We start from the raw sequence: 22676 nt of genomic DNA, 5'->3' as shown, positions 1-22676 counted from the left end.
GCTGTGGGAACAAAGGGCCCAGGAAGAGAGGGGCTGCTTTTGTGCCGCCATGATCCTCAGTGAAAACTCAGCTATGCGTGAACCATTACTCCAAACCTGGAGAGTGTGTGTGTGTGTGTACTGTGGTGGGCTTTGTTTTCCTTGTATTTAAGTATTTCAGTAGTTGCCAATATTTGTGAGCGTGAAAGAAGGAAAGTGAGAGAGACCGAGTGAGTCTGTGTGTGTGCATGCACTTATCTTACGAGCACCCATCTGTAAAGGGGTGGCGGTGCTCCACAGACCCTGCCATGAAGCGGCAACAGTAGCCTGAACCTAATTGAATTAAACTCCCATTTGTCTACTATAGGACCCAACGCAACAGGCAAGAAGGAGAGAAGGGGAGGAGAGGAAGCCAGAGAGAGAAAGAGAGAGAGAGAGAGATCTCTGAGGCTTGCTCATGCCGCCAGACGGCCCACCTTTCCCCCTTCCTCCCCCAAGCAAACCGCCATCTGTGCCCACCCCATGCACATGTTACTCCTCTCTCGACAACTGTTCTGGGCCTCTACCAGCCTCAGAGTGCCTGTGTGTACGTGTACGTGTGTGTCTGCGTGTGTGTGTTTCAGTTTGTAAAGCTGGAGACACACAATGGCTCATTGGGCTAACCTGAGATGGAGAAAATACAGGAGGAGCAGAGAACACTATGCTGTGCACAGGAAAGATAAAGAAGTCAAGCTCTATCTCAGGCAAACTATCAGTCAGGTTGCACTCTGGGAGAACATAACAACCACAAAAATCTCAAACCACCTCAGAGCTGAAAAGAGACGGAGCAAATTACGCATGCTAACAAAACCTGCAATTTTAGGGTTTCTTTGCCGTGCGTGCGGTGGCTTTGTGTTACAATACTCTCGGCAGGTGAGGGCTAAGAAGCGCAGAGCAGATGAATTTGTTGGCCGAGTTCGAAATCTATAAATTTTTTGGGAAGTTAATATGGGTCAATTAATATGCAAATCTCCCGGCAGATGCTCGGTGGCTCTCAGCGTGCAATTGGCCCATTGGTCACTAGCTGTTCAAACAGTTTAATGAGCAAAACAACACCAGGTTCCCTCTCGAAGAGAAACCAACAAGACACCTTCCCCATATTTCATCCACCCGACACTTCAATTTGTTTTTGTTTCATAAGCAGTGGTTTTGTCTTTTTTCAGCGAGGTAAATTTATTCTATTTCTGTAATAAAAATGCAAAGAACTCAACCAACAGCTACCAGCCCAGTTCACAATTTTAGGTCCCCAGAATGTTAGTTTTTGGTTAGCCAAGATGTTTTTGTTTTTTTTGCCTTTTTGTTTTGTCTTTTTTGATCAATATGTACGATTTAATACATAGTTTTATTTCATATATATTTATGTATTTATCAATGTACCAGTATACTACGTTTTTTTTTTTTTTTTTTTCTTTTTTTACAGTGACATATCTAAAGGAAAGATTTTTGGTGTAAATACAATTAGATCTCTCTTTAGCCCCATAGGCTATCAATATAAGTCCCTTCGCATTGCCTGAAACAGCTTCAATCTCTTCCACTTCTGATAAATGTATTCCAGTCTTTTGGTTACTTTTTTATTTAAGGCTGATTTACTGGAACACAATGATCTTTTCCTTAATACCTGTTTACAGTCAGACAAAAGGCGAAACTAAAAGGAAACAGATTGGTTTCAGCTAAGACTCCTCAGTGGCATTGCCAGAGGTGGCTTGTTGGGTTTCTGAAAGCTAACAGGCCCAGATGGAGCAAAAAATAAGACCTCAAAGGGGGGCTTTAAATGAAGGCTCCAGACCAGGAGACAGGTTGCTAATGAAATATTCATGCAAGGAGTGGCCCTATCTATCCATCCATCCTGCCCACAACCTGCCCACATTTCCTTCTTAAGCCTGCCGCCATTTTATGGTAGGCTTCATTTGAGAAGAAAAAAGAAAGAAAAGAAAACAAGCAACAACAAAACACTCTTTCATTGGCACCACAAAGATTAACTATCTGTACCTTATCACTCTTAACCCTCTGAGAATTTTGCAATGCATTGCTTGATTTCCATTCGTAATCTCAATACTTCTCCTTTTTGGACGTTCTTCAGAACGTCTTGGCAAGTGTTCATAGCATATGACCGCTAATTTTACTTTCACAAGTGCTGCCTGCATGGGAAACCATGAGCCTTGTTTTTAACAATCCCTAAAACTCGCTCGCACCCGAGCGATGCGAGGAAAATTATGTTGCTTGGTTTTGAGTTGGGTGGTAAGTTTTACTATTAGAGATAGACAGCTGTGCGTTTGATGCACAGAAAAATAAGCAACAGAAGAATGAGAGATGTAAATTGTCATCATTTACAGACCCTCATGTTGTTCTAAACCTGTAAGACTTTCTTCCCTAGAACACAAAAGTAAATATTAGGAAAGCCAAATGAGTTTGGAACAACATGAGGGCGAGTAAATTATATAGATTAAATATTTGGCTGAACTATCCCTTTAAGCCACAAAAGTAGAGACTGCTGTCCCTGCATCTTGCTCTCAGACCATGCATTACTGCACCATTTCACACCCACTTCTAGTTAAGATGAATGCAATTTCCCACCCCAATGTGTCTCTCCATATACATGGACCTCTTGTATAGAGACTTGTATATGCTGCTCCTGGGGCAAAGATGGCTTTGTCAAACACACACGCACACTGGATGGGAGCAGTGTGCTCCTGTGTAGGGCAGGCTCAGGATCAGCTGGGGTGGTATTAAACATGCACAAGGTTGCCTGTGAACAACTGTCAGCACATCTGCTGTGCTGTTCTCTCTCTCTCCATCACTCCCACAGCCTCATCAATAACACTCCACTGCAAACAGCTCCTGGCTACCGCTGCGAGCTGTGTGTACATGCGCGTTGTGTGCTCTGTGTGCCAAAACACGAGTGAATAACACAGATTATGCCTGCATCCAGTTGTGTGTGTCCATTTATGGCAGCCTAACCTTTTTCGTGTGTGTGTGTGTGTGTGTGTGTGTGTGTGAGAGAGTCTTTGCTCAGTATCACAATTAAATAAAAACCCTGTGTTAAGCACATGCAAATTCAGCTGCACGTAATCAGGGCAAAATTAATTTTGCTGTTGCTGATTAGAGACATTAATTAATCTGTGTGAGGTGCAGGCCTAATCTGAGGTTGAATTACACCTCCTGTAAGATTAATTAGGACACGATAATAACATACGTCGTTGCCAGTGCAGATTACAGTAAGCCTTATTCCTTTGACTAGAAAAAAGAGCTGCGTGAAACCTGAATCACTGTACGACTCGCCGCTTTAGTAGTTTGTTGGCAATTGTGGGTGCCGTATTCTCAACTAGTTATTAGTTAGCAGGGATTTCAAAGGTATAAGATTCAAAGAAGAAATTAGGTTGCATGTGTAATACATCTCAGAAATTATTTAATATTTTAAGATACTTTTGTGAGGATTCAGAGCTACTTCAAAGGGATCACTTTGGGTAAACGTTACACTGGTAAGTTGAGTCCATTTGTGGCAAGTGCATGCCTGTGTGCATCTGCCAACATATGTTTATGGGTGTATGCAACTGAGGTGCTCGGAGAGCACATGTGCATGGATCTGTGGTGTGGACTGTGGAGACCACAGCAAAACTTCACCAGTTGCCAGCTGGCAGTGTAGGTGGGAGCCTTTTAAAGAGGTCAGTGTGTGTGTGTGTGTGTGTGTGTGTTTGTGTGTGAATGGGGACAGTCCACCAATGAGAAATAGAGCTCCCTTGGTCCAGGACCTTCAATCAGAGCAGCACTTTCTGATGTTAATGAGAGAGTAAAACACATCTGTTCATCACCCCCTCCCACATACATCCTAACACACACATACACAGTTGTGTGAGGACTTTGGTCACCTGAATAGCTTCCCCAGCAAGTCAGCAGGTAGCACAATAGGGACGGATTCTGGCCTTTATGTTGTCACCCCCCCCCCCCAACTCCACCCTGGAAACCCTTTCCGTGCCCTTTCCCAATAAAACCTACGAAAGGTCACTGACCTATGGGATGCACAGGGACCCATATTTGGCCCTCCTATATTGTCAGAAAAGAGGCAAGAGCAGAATGAACTACAATATGCTCTATGCTCACAATTGTGCTGATAAGACACTTGTATTGTCTTGAGCTTTTCATAAAATTGCACCAAATTGGTTAATACACAAATAAATAAATACATGTAAATACACATACTATCATAAACTAAATTTGGCAAAGTAGCAATCTTACAAATTCTATTTACAAAAATTAGATCATATATTCTAATTTGATATTTAAATCTATTCTACCTATTTATAAAATGTTGTCATAATAGTGAGCCTAGAGAACACGTGCATAAGGAGGAGGTGCTGGATTAGGAGCACATCAAAGAGTGTGAAAGTGAGCTACTTTGATGATGTTTACAGTAACACACCTGGGGTAAAGCAAGGTGCTAATTAGCTCAAGTGGTAATTAGGATGCCGATTACAGGAATCAAAACATACTGCAGAGCTTAAAGCTATAGCCTCCTTCGGTAACCACTCCTTTGGGTAGGCTCACACACACGCACACAAGCACATAAAAATAGTCCAGGGGGAAGCCATAAACATCTCCTTGACTCTGCCGATTATAAGACAGGCTTAGAGTGGAGAACCAGTAAATATTGAGGGGGCCATTGTTCCCTTCGCTTCCTCTGTTCAGCGAGGAGGATTCGTCTTTCCCCTTGATGACACCTCCAGGGAACACACGCGGATCATATTATCGTCTAAAACGGAAGTCGTATTCATTCCATCGAAGGCTCTCAGAAGCCACATCATTCGTAATGCTGAGGACCGCAGGGCTTTCACAGAACAGGAAAGACCCACATTAACTCCTGAGCAGCCAGCATAAAAACTCTCTTTGCCGCTTTGTTAGGGAATCATCTATGATTTAACGCAGGGAGTAGCAAAGCATTGGGCTAATAAAGCAGGCCGAGGCCATTTGCAAACAGGCTGAATTATCAGTGTTAGAGTTACTGTACCCTAGACAGTCACTTCAAGGTGTGGGCAGCTCAATGGAGTCTGATTTGTGACTGAATCCTTCTTTATAATGACCAACAGGAGGAACTTTCTGTATACTTTGCTGCTACCAAAAACAGTTGGGTGTGCTTTAAAACATTCATCAAATGATTGCAATTATATTCGCTGCAAAACTCTACAAATGGTAGGCTCCAATTTCTTAAATTCCAGTTTCTCACTCTGGAATTTAAGCTGTATGGATATATCAATAAAACTCATGATTTTCTCATTTAACACCCCAGTGTTTATTGTTATTTGTCATTTGCCACAACTCTACTGTATAATTATCTCTATTATGTTCATAAACTTTTAACATTAGCTCTATTATTGTTGATTTTATCAGTTGAGTAATACAGCTGTGCCTTTACTATGCAATACAACCTAAACCTTCTATTTAAAAAATTACTAAATAAATACATCAATAAATAAAGATCTTTTCATGGTCACCTCATAAGAAAGCTGATTTCTGACCTTCTCCCAGAGTTCCGTAGAAACCAGAGCTAGACAGTGGCCAAAAATACATGTTTTCTTAAACTACAAAAGCCTGTGAAACTGTCTGTTTTAGGGAGTTTTGACTTCGACAGGTGCCAAGAAAAACCTCCACAGTCTCAAAACCTGTTATTTAAACAAGGGTGAAAGGACCGTAGGTCACATTCTCCCATGGATGGCTCCTTTTCTGAGCTCTTTTAAGACGATTAACTCTTTCAACTCCATTGAAATTTATTTGAAGCATTATAAACTTCATGATTAAAAAGCTTCATTTTTCATAACATTTCTCAAGCACAAACTGATAAATATAATGTGTTTGCATGTATAAAACCACAACTTATTTTTTAGTGAATGTCACTGTAACTTATTGGCAGAATAAACTACTGCTGCTTTGTTTGTCACGTATTTGCTAACACTAGCACTTTTCTGCCCTTGTGCTGCTCTTATCAGTCATGAGGGGGATAAGGTGTGACCTGGTAAGGGTGGCAAGTTCCACTTTCAGAGGTGTGATCACTGGGGCCCAGCAATTGAGCCAGAGGCACTTATAGAAGGAACTTAATCAGCCTTTAGCACCTTGAGATGGGCGCTGAGCAGACGTTAACTGAAATGCTAGCTGCACCTCTTTTACACATGCAATGGACTTCAGTTACTTGTGCGGTCATATAATTTCAGGAGCTCAGACCTCTATTTGAGGAGTTACTACAGATTCCAGCTAAAGGTTGGGTATATGTTGCTGGCAGTGTAATTTCTCATTGTCTCTCTTTATTATCAGAACAAAAAGTCATAAAACATTTGTTATTATCATTATTAATATTATTGTAAATATATAAATATATTTAAAACAAATATTTTGTGCATTAAAATCTGTATGACCTTTATGATTATTGCTTATGAACCAGAGAGTTTTATTTAGGTTTCTCAGCGTAAATAACCTGTCACTGTAGAAGCTTCAGCTGAACTCTGACAGAGTATCATAAAGCAAGTGATATAAAGGCTGCTGATGTTAGCTACCTCTCTCTCTCTCTCTCTCTCTCACACTCACACACACACACACAACAACAACAACAACAACCGCCATTCGCCACTAAGTGGCGGTGACGTCACCACAACGCTTGTGCCAAGCTATGTGCACCTTGAGGCCACGTGAAGCGTCGAAAGCCCGCTGGCAGGAGGTCACGGGGCAGACCCAGATGCCACGGGTCGACTGACTGAGACGACTGGCTGATGGATAAATATATTGTAGGTACTAACACCTATTCATGCTAATACTAATACTAGTGCAAATATATTGTGGTAGGTGAACAAAAATGCCTCACCTCATCATACCAGTAATGTTGCTGCAACAGGGTTTTTTTGTCAAATGAGAGGGGGTAAGAAAAGAAAGCTCTGGAGCTGGTTGTCTCTGATAAGGCTCTAACACATGAAGATATGAACTGCTCCTTGTGTATGTGTGTGTGTCAGGTTTTGTCTGCATTGTGGGGATCAAATGTCCCCACAAGTGTAATATGTGAAAAAAAAGAATTTCACTGTATATGTGCAAATGTATAATGTGTGATAAATAAATATAATTATTATAATAAAACCTGAAATCACCTGCATTATGAAAACCAGCAAACGGCCCCCATGAGGAAAACAGATTAATGAATATACTAAATAATGTCTTAATAAAAGTTTAAAAATGCCGAAAAGCTTATGTAACGGTTAAGTTTAGGGGAAGGGTTAGGGGATATAAATACCATTAACTTAGTATAAAACAATAGACCCCACCATGATGGACCAACAAACGTGTGTGTGTTTAAGAGAGATATGCTCCCTTTTTCTCCTTCTCTAACAATTTAAGTCAATGCACCAGCCCCAAAGCCGTTATTTTAAGAGCACATTAGGCTTTCTCAGATCGTGCCTGTGTTAGTTTATGAGTGCTCACCCATTTTCAGAGGTTGCAACACAAATTGTAACTAATTCCACTTTTACACATTTCATATCAGATTTATTTGCAAGAAATTTCGCTTTGGGAATCACCTTGCCCCATTTCTAAAATCCAGATAATCTTAAAACTTGCAAAGTTGCCTCAGAGAAGATGAGCTCCAGTATAACAGCATACAGTATGCCCATGTAAATGTAAGAAATGATGAAGCCATTCCGGCTTTAGCAACCCGCTAGCCTCTCGAGGGTATGCAAGGCCTACTTCCAAATATCCTGAATTATTTATTGACCTAGGTGGGAGTGCTCTCTGGAAATGTTCAAACCCTTTTTGAAACAAGAAAGCAACATGTTTAATTCCTAATGTTTCAGATCAAATCAAATTCAGATCAGATTCAAAGATGAAAAAAATACACCAGCTTTCACTTTCACCATGACATCATTAAATAATGACTATATAGGCAAACTGTGTTCATTGTTATTTTACTCTGTTGCTGTATTATAGTTCCTGATTTACAGTAAATGCAGAAATATTGAGGTGCCCTCAAAACACACATTCATACACATACACAAGCGGATACACAAAGCTCTACGGCTTGATCTTTGCCAGGTGGCAAATAACACCTCAAGGCTCCCTGGCCCACACATCTTAATGTACAGTATGTCAGATGTGCTGAGCTGACCTTTAACCTCTGAGAGGCTGACTGCAGGGAACCCTTTGTTTCACATCTAACACAATTCAGACCGTACTATGTATTGTAATCTCTGCCATTGGCTTGCATTGGTCCATGGCATAGAATTTGTTCTTTTTTTTCATTCCCTTGTGAGATATTAACTGGTTTGTATGTGATGTAATATATGCGTGCTGGCACAGAAGCATGCCCTTCTAGTCGAGTTCAACTTTGGATTTTCATTTCAGAGAGCAGACTTCGTATCTCAGCAGTGTTGTTGTCGAGACAAGCTCATCCGAGTCCAAGTCCAGTCCGAGACCAGAGTAGGTCAAGTTCAAGTCAAGACCGAGACCAGAAGAGGGTTGAGTATGAGTCAAGACCAATTATTATTTTAACATTTAACATTTCTGCTTTACAAAATACAGTATAACTGTATAATAACTAAAATGGGCCTAAAACCAAACAATAATGTATTAAATATGACAATGTTTATGCAGAAAGTGATATAAACATTTACATTAAATTTGTTAACAATTTCCTCATTTGCACTACTATATTTCATTCATTGTAAATCAAGAAAGCATTTCTGCTTACTTTTGCCAGCAAGATTTTATTTCAGAAACCATTCAATTCTGATGACATTGAAAGAAGTATTTTTACATTTTCTTCAGTATGTGTAGCATTCATGTAACTAATGGCTAAAGCATTTCTAAAAGACTAGAGGTCGTTCAGACCAGAGCAAGTGAGCGAAGCAGAGCAGTGTGACACTCTGCTCAATAACCCAGTCCATGCACGTGCGCTCTGCTCAGCCGCTCACGGCCCAAGCGGACGCTCCGCTCAAGTAATGCTCACGCTCACTGGTAAAAAAGCGTTCACTCAAATCCCGCTCCGACATTAAATTTCTCTGTAGTATACTTGGTTCCAAATACGTACACAGGGGGTAGCTACAGTGGCCCAAGCAACTGCCCCTTTGCCCACATGGGCTGAGGTGCCCCTCTGGGTGAAATATAGACAATAGGCCAATATTTTTTAAATTATTAAATGATTAATGACGTACACATCTGAAATTATGTGATTGTATTGTTGTGTTTTTGTATATAAAATCTCGCTGTTTATTTTGGACTGGTTTACAACTGCTGTTAGATAATTGGGTCTACCAGACCTTCGTTATCATTTGTAATCAGTCAAATATTTCTGTTAGCACATATGTCATCAACATCTTCAAATAACACCTTAAAAAAAAATTCAGTTCTAAATTACCATTATTTACTTTAAACAAGTCATCAAACATGCCTCTGCAAGTGATAAAACATATGTGCGCTGGCACGGAAACTCGCATACACGCAAATTTGTGCTTTTCAGTTTAACTGGACCTGAGAGACACAAACGACCCAGAGAACTACAATCTTTTCAACTTTAAAGTTTGTTCGAGTCCTTTTATGGCAATAATGAAAACATGGACTGGTACCAGGAAAAATATTGCAGGTAAAAGTGAAATTCATAATTGTTCTTCAGTTGTCTCCACAGAACGATATTGTAGATTTGATACATTAATAGGTTTCTGATTTAATGCTATCAGACTTTGGGTCTGTAAATTAAAATGAGCAATTTCTCATCCTAAATTTCGTGTTCAGTTTTAAAGGGCGTATTAAGTTATCCAGAAAAGAGCAGTGAATGTTTTTCTCTTTTTCAGTGTTGTTGCTTTATTAATATTCCCTACAATTTTATATGTACGAACGAAATGCAATATAAAGGACTGTGGTTATTTATATAATAATTATTATATTAGTAGATACCATGTGCCCCCTTTGTTTTTCCTTAATATTTTTAAAGCATTATAAAATAAATCTGGACTTTATATGCGTCAAACGATCATGTGTTGTGCATGCACGGTTTATATGTACAGCAGGGTTTAACCATAGATTTAACAAATAAAAAATATTTGTGCTGCATAAAGTGAGATTTTGTCCAATATATATATTAGATGAAATCATGTTTAATGATCCCAAAACATAAACAAATTATTCAATTCACAAATTATACTGCCTTTTTTTTTCTAAATGTACAATCATTAATAGATTTTTTCTCTGCGCATGAATGCAGCAAGCGATGTCAAAGATGTTATCAGCAACCACTAATCTAGAGTCATCTAGATTAAGCAGAAATCGAAAACAACAGGCGGTCGATTAAGTAAAATAATTCTGCTATGAAATTCTCTATGCGAGAGCGGAAATCTTTACTAATCAAATGATCAATTGTACAATAGAGGCATAAAAGCAGAATGCTGCGCCAGCAAATTATGACACACTAATCTGCAAGATAATACATGTTTATTAGTTTTGATACAGGGACTTTTTGTGTGTGTTCGCCGGGATTCAAGGAAAAATGATTTGCCAATATACAGTATTATTAATCTTACATATTCAATTGAGGGTGCTCTAACGTTCGCAACCCCGCAGAACCGGGCTTGCATCTAGCTGGCAGCTGCACTGACATGATGGCAAAACAACAAGATACCTTACTTATCTATTAATTTATTATCGAATAGTAGTGTAGTCTACTAGCTCACCTTTTGCTGCACTACCATGTTCGCGTAGCACATCCTCATGCTCTGTGGCAATGCGACACGTATGACTCCAAAAGGGATATTTGCTAATTCTCACAGTCTCTCCAAACTCCCTTTCGATTACCTCGTTCTTGGCTTTGATTTATACTTTGCATTTATTTAGGTTATAAGGTTTGCAACTTCACTAAAACAATGTTAAAGCTCCATAACATCAGGACTATTGCTTATTTAGCAGATTCCCAAACCAGCATATCACAAAGCGCATTCTAGGTTGAGCGAGCGGCACTGAGCGGCCTGAGTGAGTGGAGCGGAATCTTCAAAAAGGCGCTCTCTGCTCAGGTGAAATTATCACCGCTCCGCTCATGCTCCGCACCGCTCACATGCTCTGGTTCAGACCAATGCTGTGCAACGAACCCAGATAGGACACATACGTCTCTGAGATGTCTGTTTTAGATCTTTTCATCTGGAAAGCATCTAACATCTGCTTAATATCTTAAAAAGACATCTGCAATAAGCAAACAATGTAATATAGACGTCTTCCAGATGTAAACACATACATCAAATAGACGTCTGGGTGTTGTGCTATCAGGGAAAAGAATATAACACAAGTGTCTCAAGACACGTTTTTAACAGTTGATGTTCTTTTTAACTTGACAAAAGAACTTTAAAAAAAACGTGGCGCTCCTGCACGAGACGCCAAAAACACAGCGATACATAAAGCAACGGTCAAAGACATCTGTTTAGCATGTTTACATAGGAAAACAACTGAAAAACAGCATCGGTGGACACAACCCCTTATTAACAACACACAGCACCAATGGAAGTTTCTCGAAGTTACCTCTCAAAAAAGCAGTCTTTTTTGACTGTAGGTAAATAGCCACTTCATCCAACGAACGAATCGGACTGAATAGCCAATCAATTCAGAACTTTTTGCTAACCTGTTTGGCCAATTTGCTGAAAAGAACCGATAGAATAACGGTAACTCAACAGAATGATTTATTTTTATGAACTGGGCATCACTAGTTCTGATTCTACTCAGCAGATTGAAATGCAGGACATGACGTCAAGATCTCTGATATTATCAGTCAAAAATGTTGGTCAGATAAGTGGAAGCTTTTCAATGTATATTTTTTTGAAAAGGGACTCAACTGGACTCTGGGTTAAGCCTGAGTCCACACTTGTTCAAGTTCGAGTCAAGACTGAGTCAAATTGCTCACAAGTCCATGACAAGACCAAGACCTTGAAAAAATGGTCTTGGACTCTGATTTGAGACACTGTACCTCAGTGTGTTGAAAAAGTTGGGAAATATAAATTGATAGACATTTCAATGATAATATTGTGTAGTATGTAATTTCCACATTTGTTTTATTTTTATTTTTTATTTTTTTTCTGGAGGGGAGCTTGATGTGGAACTTTGTGTGTATGTGTGTGTTTAGTAAAACCTAAAAAACACCTACATTGTGGGGACTAGCCATTAGGAAAACAGCTTAATAAACATACTAAATTATGTCTTAATGAAAATGTAAAAATGTAGAAAGGTGTGTGAGGGTAAGGGTTAGGAGTTGGGGGACAGAAAATATTATTAGTTGAGTATATAAGCAATAGAAGTCAATGGAAATGATATCCAACCATGATAGAAAAACAAACATGTGTGTGCGTTTGTGTGTGATTTGCTTCTGTTTCAATCTCATTGTGTCGTAATGTAAATATTAAAAATGAATTATTTTTCATTCTTTCATTCTTGCTCTCATTCCTTTGTTGTGGAAAGTCAAGTAAGAGTGTTGTTTGAGTACACCAGGGGAGCAGTATAATATCTGAGATTAAATGTGTGGGGCATCTGGGGTTTTCTCACCGAACAGGATTTATGCAATTATTCTATGATGAATAACACTACAGATATCACCAGAACCTCATGAATATGCGTGAAAGACACAGGATAAAATGATCCTGTTCCAGTACAGCAAACACTTGCAAGCACACACATACACAAGACCATTTGCATGCTTCTGTCTCTTTCTCACTCACGTTCACATGCATGCCTTCACACAAAAACGTGGACTAATTGATGTTGCTTAGTTGCCATACAGGTTCATCTCTTTTTAAACAGGCAAAAAGCCATTTTTGCAACTCTTGGTGTGCTCTTCCACGTATTTGTTCATTTCCTGCGCCAAACCTTTGCAGTAGTGAAACTGTCTAACTCAGCAGACCCTAGTCGATTGGCCACCACTGCTCAACGACCCGGATCGCCATCCACCAATCATGCACAGCCCTGCACTACACAAATTTGACCCTTTAGCTATAGCGTTTGACCACCACTGCATGTTGTGCATGCTTTTAAATGGGTCAGTCGCTCAAAGGCCATTTACACTACATCATCACTATAATGATGCTGGTGATCAACTGCAACTAAATACCCCAATGTATTGCCAAAATGTGTGTCAGATGTGTACTATAAAACATCTCAGTGGGTTTTGATAAAAGCAAAGTTATTTTAAAACACCATAGGTGGTCAGAGTTACTTTTTTTTAACAGTTAATAAAAAAAACATTTAATTGTTAAGATTGAGAAAATATTTAAAATATTTCATGATCAGTGTTGGGTAACGCAACTTTTAAAAGTAACTCGTTAGAATATTGTGTTACTAAGTACCTAAATTAATTAAAAAGTTAATTTTTATGGAAAGTAAAGTGTTGCGTTACTTTTGCATTACTTTTGCATTACTTTTTTCTCACCTCCACTCTCTCTTCTGCCGTGCATTCAGTACAAATACAAAAAAATATTTAGAGACACTACAGCTATCTACTGTACAACACTCATGTCAAAAAAACATACTAAAACAGATATTTAGAAAGTCTACAATAAGTTGGAATATGCATGATTTGTTTTTCCATCAACATGGCAGCCAACATGAATAATTAAGTATAACCACTGTCTTACCTAAAGCCTCAAAGTCCAACACTTGAACCTGCATCATATATGTCATCATGTGCTGTGCCGTCGACAATGCCAGAGTCAACTTGAGATGTTTTTCAGAAGTCAGGATACAATTCTGTGGGGAATGCCAGTCTAACATGTTCAAAGAATAAGTCTGATGAATAAATGAATATTTTTCACTTAAGTCATTAGAGTTGGGGTACTCGAGTTTGGACTCGGACTCGAGTCCAAACTTTTAATGAACTTGGACTTGTCACGGACTCAGGATTTTTTTCCGAGTCCATCCGAGTCCATGAGAATTGTGATGCAATGAAAAATAAAAATAAATAAATAACAAAACAGAAATTAATGAACACTGTTTGCATGCAGCTGTATTAGCCCCTGAAGTCGCAGACATAGCCAGAGTTGTTTCACTGTGTTTAAGCAAACACATGCACACACACATACGCACGTGCACAGGCACACCAATATGCTTGAATGTTACTACAGAATCTACTGTATAACATCGACTACCAGGGCTGCTGGCACTGCAAAAACATAAAGACGGGTATGTATCCAATGTAACAGAAACTAAACAAGGCAGTTTCACATGACACGGGACCTGGCAACTGGTAAAATTGCATGTGCCGTTTGTGCAGCCAAGACGGTGCTCGCATCATGGTTTCATCGTGGTTAAAAACTTAAAATCAAGAACTTCATTGAGTCAAGTCACCCACATCATGTTTCTCACAGTTTACTAAAAACGGCATATCGAAATAAAGGGATTAATTAATTGGAAGTCTTTTTAGGCGTAATGTATCTACACATGTAGGCTTCTGTATTCTCTTGTTGTCCACGCAGTGTTGTCAGCTTGAACTGGCCCATAATAGCTTGATGAATTAACTGTGTAACTTTTTAAATAGTCGGGGGAAAAAAGTGTTATTGCTAAAGCAGACAGCAACTCTAAACAGATAAACAGCACCTATTTATTATTAATTGATTATTTTCAAAATATTGATGAGCTGCTTAAAACACATTCTTTTACAGCATTTGTCCACCATTCATAACATTTAACCATGCACAATAAAATATTAGGATATTTTGGGCAGTGAAATGTTTTGTTTATAATTTAATTATAGACTACAAAATAAATGTATTATTCAATGACAGAATTTGTGTATGAAGCTAAACTTCATGTTACGAGATGAATTTAGTTAGTTATGACGTTTTTATTTTTACTGTTTTTTTATTTTATTTTATTTTATTTTTATTGTAAACCACCGGATAACTTATTCACATCTTTTTTTAGCCTGTATCTCTGACACTTTTGAAGGACAATTCTGTTAAATTTATGACTTTTATGAATTTATTATTATTCTCCATGTTTTTGTGGTTAAAGAAGAGCTCAATGAAATATCAATTATCAATAATAATTCTTTTTTTTAATCTTCTGCGGCAGCAGCTGCAAGATGCACACGGACGCATCAGGGATTTAGGTACACGAGCAGCACGCAGAACTGCCCTGCATTGTGCGGTTTCCCGCAAATTAACTAGAAAACTGATCCTAGAGTAGTTACGGGCAGCTTTAAAACAAAGCAGTTGGGATGCACAAAGAGTCAGTGATCATTCCACGTTGTATGTATCTGTATAATCATGCCGTGGCCACGGGAAGACTTCTCCGGCTTGTGCCTGTGCTATACTATACCACGAAAATTTGTTTACACACTTTTAAAAGCAGCCTACATTAATCAATCACGAGAATCACAGTATCACTTACCCGAATGTTACATTTTTGACAAAATGTTGCCTTATGAGAACACAGTTCCTAACTCTTGCTGTGATTGTCATGACAATGGCAAAGTTTATGATGGCTGCTCATTTAAGCTCCAGTGCACAAAAAAAATCCATCGCTGCAAATGATGAGTACAACTGGATTCCACTGAAACGTTCAGATTTACATTCCTTTACCAACAATATTTTGCCATTTTTAAAACATAAATCTCAGGGTGTTCTAAAAGAAGACTTGTTGTGCTCTGCCCATCGCCGATAAGCATGGCTCATCCTCTCTAGAACTACAATACCCATAATGCGCACACTACAATGCCCATCATGCACACACATACTACAACTTCACTGAAAATCTCTAGTAAGCCTCCCACTCTCAGAACTACAATGCCTATCATGCCCCTCCTTGAAGTTTGCACATTTTTAAGTGAAATGAAAGAAAGGGAAATGAAAGGTGTACAAAAGCAAAGCGCTACTTATTTTAAAAAATAACTCAGATATCATGGTCTAAAATAAAAAAAGATACTGCGTTACTTTACTCATTACTTGAAAAAGTAATCTGATTATGTAACACACATTACTTTTATCGTATTACCCCCAACACTGGTCATGATTATAGCCATCTTTCAATTACTAAAACTAACAGTAAATGTCTCAGTAAGTGGGCAAAAAAAGAGCTTAATTAGAGTCATACGATGTTTGCATAAGATAAGATGAAGATAAACAAGTTGATAGAAAGTTTGTTTAGACCAATGAACCAGAAATTATGATACTAGTCTCTTCACACCTGGCCTTGGGCCTACAGTTCCAGTAAAACCAATTCTAAGATTTCATTAAGGAGGAAACAAAAAAAAAAACAATGTGTTTTTAAACACAAACCTTTTTTTGTCTTTTTTTTTCAAAGACCTTCCTGTCTCATTTAATAACCTGAACACAATATATATATATATATATATATATATTACCATGTGTTCTAGACTGATAATGTGAAAAGTCCTACTGAGGATTTAATTCAAGTGCTGAATTAATCACAAAATAAACCGCTTGTCAATGGAACTATGTTATACCGTGTCTACCTCTATACAGATTCGTCCTGTTGATAAGTGGATAAAGGCCTAGATTACCCTAACAAACCCTTCTTTTGTGATCCTATCCCCTGGTTAAAGAGGGCACAGGGAGTAACGAAGCAAAAGGTACCACCGTCTGTCAATTTGAATCAATTTACACATCAGGGAATGGCAAGCCGTGTGTCCCCACTGCTACCTTCACAGTGACAGATGTACATGTGACCTGAGAAAACAACCCCTAAAAGCCACCTGCCCCCTGGGCACAGCGCGGGTAATTTGTCCCACTGTTCCTATTCAACAATGTCGATTGCGATGGTTGTCTGAGGTAAGAGGAACTGACAGCCGTGGACTCCCCAGGGCAAAACTTTCCACCCAAGTGACTCAGTGGGCTGAAGGTTACAAAAAAATCTAATAAATGACTTCTGAGTAATCATTTGGTCTTGATTACTCCCCCCACAGAAAAAAATAAATAAATACAAAATCAACTCCTGTTCCACATCCACATTCATTTAATGGGACTATTAACCATTTCAAACGTAACTGGGCCCCGCAGAGTAGCGTCACATGTATGTGTTTCTGCAACAGCCAGTTACGTTACAAGCTGCCAGATTCAAATCGGCTTTTATGCTGACACAGGCTGCACTGGTCAAGAATCTGTAATTTATATTCACTCAAACAGTTACTCTTACAGTCTTTTAAACCACAGAATAAGTTTATTTTATATACATACATCCAACTCATCACCAAAGTAGCAGGATAAAAAGTTTACAGTTCTTATATGCACAGTCAATACATCAAACACGATCTTCCTCCGATGCGTGCTTCCATTTGTTTACATTAGTAGCGGTTGTCATTCGTCAAACAAACAGCTACTCAAAGAGTCTTTTCAAGTAAAAATAACTTTTCAAGTTTTATTTTATGTAACAAACAGCCTAATTGTCACCAAAGTACCACAATAACAGTTCACAGCTTGTATATGCACAGCCATCATATCCAAACAAGATCTTCCCATGCATGCAGCCACGTCTGCTTGTTATTAGGTGCAGATACAGTTTTCATTCACACAAACAGCAACTCAAACAGTCTTTTCAGGCATATAAGTTTGTTTTCTGAAACAGACAGCCAAACTATCACAAAAGCAGCACGATAACAGTTTAAAATGTGTATAATCACAGTGAAAACATGCAGATTGAGCACAATTATCCGATCGATACACGCAGCCAAGTCTGTTTACATTAGTGCTTGTCACACACACACACACACACACACACACACACACACACACAATGGGCCTCATTCATGAAACACAAGCAGAATGAATGTTTGTGTAAATCATTCGTAAAGCAGTTCTGACATAAATTCTCGGATCCATGTAAGTTTTCATATTTTCAAACTGTTATTTAGTACGAACTAAATTTACACCTGATCCTGACCACGTATATATCAGGTGCAAAACATCCAAACGTGCTGTGTTCTTTCAGGCAAACTGTCATGACTACGTTTTGATAGAAGTGAAATTAAATAAGTAATGAATTTTTTTTACTAATAATTAAATGAGTGAAATTAACCTTAAAAAATTACATACATTGGTAAAAAAAAAAAAAAAAAAAAAAAAAAAAAGAAGAAGAAAAGCTTTGTTTCCTTTTTAAACCATATCCTTAATTATTTTGAAACATTTCTGCACAGATTCAATTTATTTTCTCAAAGTATAATTTTTCCAAACTGTTAAATCCATAAATAAACACATCATGGGCAGGTGAGTACACAATACCATGGGGAAAAAATATTGCACATTGTTGTATAGCGTGCAAATCTATAATATCTTACAGCGTTTCAGTCAAAGATCTTCTTTAAAGGAGTAGTTCACCCAAAAATGTTTTTTTTTTTTTTTACTCACCCTCAAGCCATCCAAGATGTATCCAAGTTTCTTTTTTCATCAAAACAGAATTTAAGATTTTTAGGATTTCATGTCAGGCCTCCACATTTAAACAATGCAAGTGAATGTACTCCATTTTTTTGACGGTCCAAAATGCATATTTAGGGTGCATCAAAATAATCCACATGAATCCAACCCAAACAACTGATTATTTTTAGAAACAAAACAATTCTTATATACTTTTTAACTACAAATGTTTGCTTCTGTACATCTCTGTGATGCGCGCTCATGAGAGGGATGATGTAAGCTCGTTGGTAAGGTCACGCGTGGAGGAGGAGGCAGGAAGCGCGTCATTGTTTACAAGAGAAACTTGCACAGACCACAGACCAAGTGCCATTCACAAACCAAAACAGTCCAAAACAATTTCAAACACGATGTCGGAGGGTTTTGATTTTAGAAGAGAAGAGGAGATGGAGTTTTTCAGCCAACCCTACCTATTTGAGCCTGAATACACTGATGATGAACTGAGGGAGATGGAGGAGGCTGCAGCAGCAGCAGCGCAATCACAAGTCTTGGGGAGGCAGAGGTCTATGGAGATATGGTGGTGCACATGTAGTAAATGCCAACCAATGCAAAGAGACGGAGGCAGAGAGCCTGTGCTGCCACGATTGGACCATAGCAATCCCACCGTTGGAAACAATTAGCGAGGCAGCCGGTGAGAACACTCCTAGTCCTAGCTGCATTACTGAACATAATGGTTTTCCACCATTACTGAGCCCCAGTGTTTTAGAAGTGTTTTTCAGTTTGCCACGAATAAACTGGAAGCGCCGTCTGAGGCCAGAAGGACCCAATGGCACCCTATCAGTAGAGTAAGTATCATGTTTTGTTTGTTACTATAGCTAATGTATAGAAATATATAGGCTATTTGACAAAGTTTTCACACATACCTGAGTTCGCTGGAAAAACAGCACGGGCATAGCCGATGAAATCAGATATCGACCCCTTGTTTCTTTCGATGGTCTGAAATCCTCAGGGGTAAAATGTTCACTGCACACCCTCCAATATTTGAGAGAATGTAGGGGTGTACTGATATCCAGGTTCAGCACGATAAGCCAGAGCTTCAATCTCTCATGATCATGTATAGGCAATCGATGAAAAGTTAATATTTTTCCCAGCGTGCATTTTCTTTGGGGTTTCTGAAGGTAGAAGCATCCAGGATACACACACCAAATGAACATTTTGAACAATACACTTATACAAATCTACTGTAAAGACAATTAAACTTTTGTACAGCGTTCCTTCTCTTGTAAACAATGACACACTTCCTGCCTCCTCCTCCAGGCGTGACCGTACCAAATAGCTTACGTCATCCCTCTCATGAGTGTGCGTTACAGAGATGTATGGAAGTGAACATTTATAGTTACAAAGTATATAAGTATTGTTTTGTTTCTAAAAATAATCAATCGTTTGGATTCAGAAGAACTTTATTTGTCGACTAGAGTCGTGTGGATTATTTTGATGCACCCTAAATATGCATTTTGGACCGTCAAAAAAATTTAGTACATTCACTTGCATTGTTTAAAGGAGGAGGCCTAAATGAAATCCTAAAAATCGTCAATTCTGTTTTGATGAAGAAAGAAACTTAGATACATCTTGGATGGCCTGAGGGTGAGTAAATTATCAGCAAATTTTCATTTTTGGATGAACTATTCCTTTAAGCATTCTATTAATTTTTCTGAAGATTCTTTAAGTTGCCTATATCACTGTTGCAATCATGATTTACCTGAGATGTTTCACAAATAATGCTGGCGACATGCTGCAAATTGAACCAGCGAAGGTTAATGGTGGTGGACATCCTCCTCGCATCATGTACAGTACTGAACATTTTTAAAATGTTTTATGTCAATCCATTTTTATTGACTTCTTGAACTGTTTGATTTAGAAAAGTGCGTCATATTACAGCAAAAACATGCAATGACAGTAAGTCCTCACTTTCTATGAGAAGCCATTGTGCTTGCTAAATGAACATTTTACGATGTGAATGCACTTCATTAATAAAAATGATTTCATTACCGTTCTGCATAGATGTTAACAGCATTTACTAGCGAGTCTGGTGTCTTCCTTATATGGCGTTTTCATGGCCGTGGATTATGATAATTGTGAATGAACGTGCACATGCCCCCTCTTTAAGAATGTTTGGAATTCACTAACATACGCATGTATTATGAACAAATCTGGGGAGAACGAAGTGTTTCTGAATCTGGCGGAAAGTTTTCAGGAAGGTTCTTTTTACGTGCAAATTAATTGTCTCATATATTTACGAAAGGTTCATGAATGAGGCCCGCTGTCAGAGATGTCAAACAGCGCATATAGGCAAACTGGACTGCTGATATTATTTGTTCATTTGTTTTTTACAGCTATAAAAATTTAATAAATAAAACAAATACAGTACAGCAGACATAACCCATTTGTTCACATTTACTATATTATATGCAGTATTTCTTAAATTTTTTTATGACACAAATAAAAAATAAATAAATAAAAATACTCATCTACACTCTGACACCGCCCCACCCCCACCACCCCCCCCCCCCACACACACACACACACACACACACACACACCGGCTATGCAGTGTCACTTGCAAAAATAACTCACTCCAGGGGACACTGAAGGGGAATGTAGACCCTACTCATGAAAAGGTTAAAGTCTGTTGCTTCATTGCTAAGTCACATTTCACAAGCAGCACGGTAACTGTAAGTTATAACCTCTTCGCTTGTGTGAGCTTAAAATTGTTATATCAGAACCCCAAAAGATCTTCGAAATCAAGTAGAAAGTACTACCAAGTTTTTAGCTGAGTCTTAAATTAAAATTGTCCAAAATGTCCTGAACTGGCAACTGAAAATGGGTTGCATTAACATTAACCCCAACCGTGCCGACTCCAATATAACCCTAACACGCTAACTGGCCAAGACTAACTGGCTAATCTATCCCATGACAACAAGGAGGTAGATTAAAATTGAATAGTATAAGGAGTTGCTTAACATAGTTGGCTGCATAGTACAAGGAATAACAAAACACACCTCTGAATTTCAGGACTTTAATTTGTATGAACCATTTCATGACACATATAGGCTAATATATAAGCTGAGATGGCCCACACAACTCTTTCCGTCAGTCATACAATAATGACCAATCTCAGAGGAAATAACTTTCACTCCCACTTAACAACAACCCAAATTTCATCCCGGTGGGCCAGTGGCCAGCATTGACGATTAGTTCTCAGGCTAGCATGTAGCAGCTGGACTAAGCTAGTGAAAAATATGTATGCCTCCGTCATGAGTGTGGAATGTGACAGCTCATGCTCTTAGCATTTTCCCCCATCCTTTTGATTCAACAAATAGCTATAAACTTTTCCTGTCATCGAGGTGCATTGTGGAGTGCAGCAGGTCCCAGTGGGGGAAGAGCCATTCTTGCTAGCTTTTCACACTCATATTTTATTTCCGTATTGTGTTTGGACTCCAGCCTACAACATCCAGGTGGAGATGATTTCAAGGGCGAGTGCCAAAATGTGCTCTAACAGCCAGGGATGGACAGGGATAACTAAGCAAGCTCACCTCTTGGCTCTGAGCTGCCATTTTGTGTCCAACTTTGTGAAAACTTGTCATTCTCTGGAACATGTAGAACACAGCAAAGTGCTTCGGTATAATGAAAAGCAAGCATATACTTAACAACAAATAGACTCCACTAAACCTCAGTGTATTTGTTTGCAAATGAGTGACAATGTGAGAAAGCAACACTTGACGGTATCAAGCAGAAGGCATGAGCCATCAAATCAGCTATTTTTAAAAAAAAATGACCACAGTTGCTTTCTGTGTTACTTCCTGTTTTATCATATGACAGCACTAAAAAGTGGAAGCTGGTTTTCATGTGAAGACTTAAATGTGCACTCAGTATTTTTTCCTCATTAAAAAAGTTTTACTCTTAAAGAAATTAATTGCAATTTTGAAACATATTTATGTAATCATGGTGGCTTACATAAAGTGAAGACTCCAGTCATATCAGTAACCTTAAAAAAGCTTTTTTATTCTACATGGAGAGGGTCCCCTCATGGGAGCTGCCATGTTAGGATCACATGACCAGCCAAATACTACTCGCTTAATCTCAGTTACCACCCTGTTATTGGAAATTTTGACTCGTGGATTAAATTAATCATGGCTGACTGTGAATAGAGATTTTCTACAATGGCATCTTTAACTGAAAACTATTGCATTTGAATGATGCTGCATCCATGAAGACATGAACAAAAACTTACTGAGTGCACATTATTGA

The 22676-nt window shown here is 38.6% G+C and overlaps 1 protein-coding gene and 1 long non-coding RNA gene across 4 annotated transcripts in view; one reads left to right on the top strand and one right to left on the bottom strand.

Moving 5' to 3' along the window:
- The window catches only part of LOC127448108 (zinc finger E-box-binding homeobox 2-like), a 76177-nt gene that overhangs the window by 24076 nt on the left and 29425 nt on the right, over positions 1 to 22676 (bottom strand). The gene's annotated exons all lie outside the window — the stretch shown is intronic.
- On the top strand, positions 6187 to 12396 carry LOC127448132 (uncharacterized). The gene is made up of 3 exons (XR_007898463.1): positions 6187 to 6264; positions 6636 to 6785; positions 8386 to 12396. It is a non-coding gene; the product is annotated as an uncharacterized LOC127448132 (long non-coding RNA).

This window comes from Myxocyprinus asiaticus, chromosome 11 (assembly GCF_019703515.2).
Source record: "Myxocyprinus asiaticus isolate MX2 ecotype Aquarium Trade chromosome 11, UBuf_Myxa_2, whole genome shotgun sequence".
Classification (NCBI taxonomy): domain Eukaryota; kingdom Metazoa; phylum Chordata; class Actinopteri; order Cypriniformes; family Catostomidae; genus Myxocyprinus; species Myxocyprinus asiaticus.
Note: the sequence above shows the minus strand (reverse complement) of the source record. Positions and strands in the feature narration are given on the sequence as shown.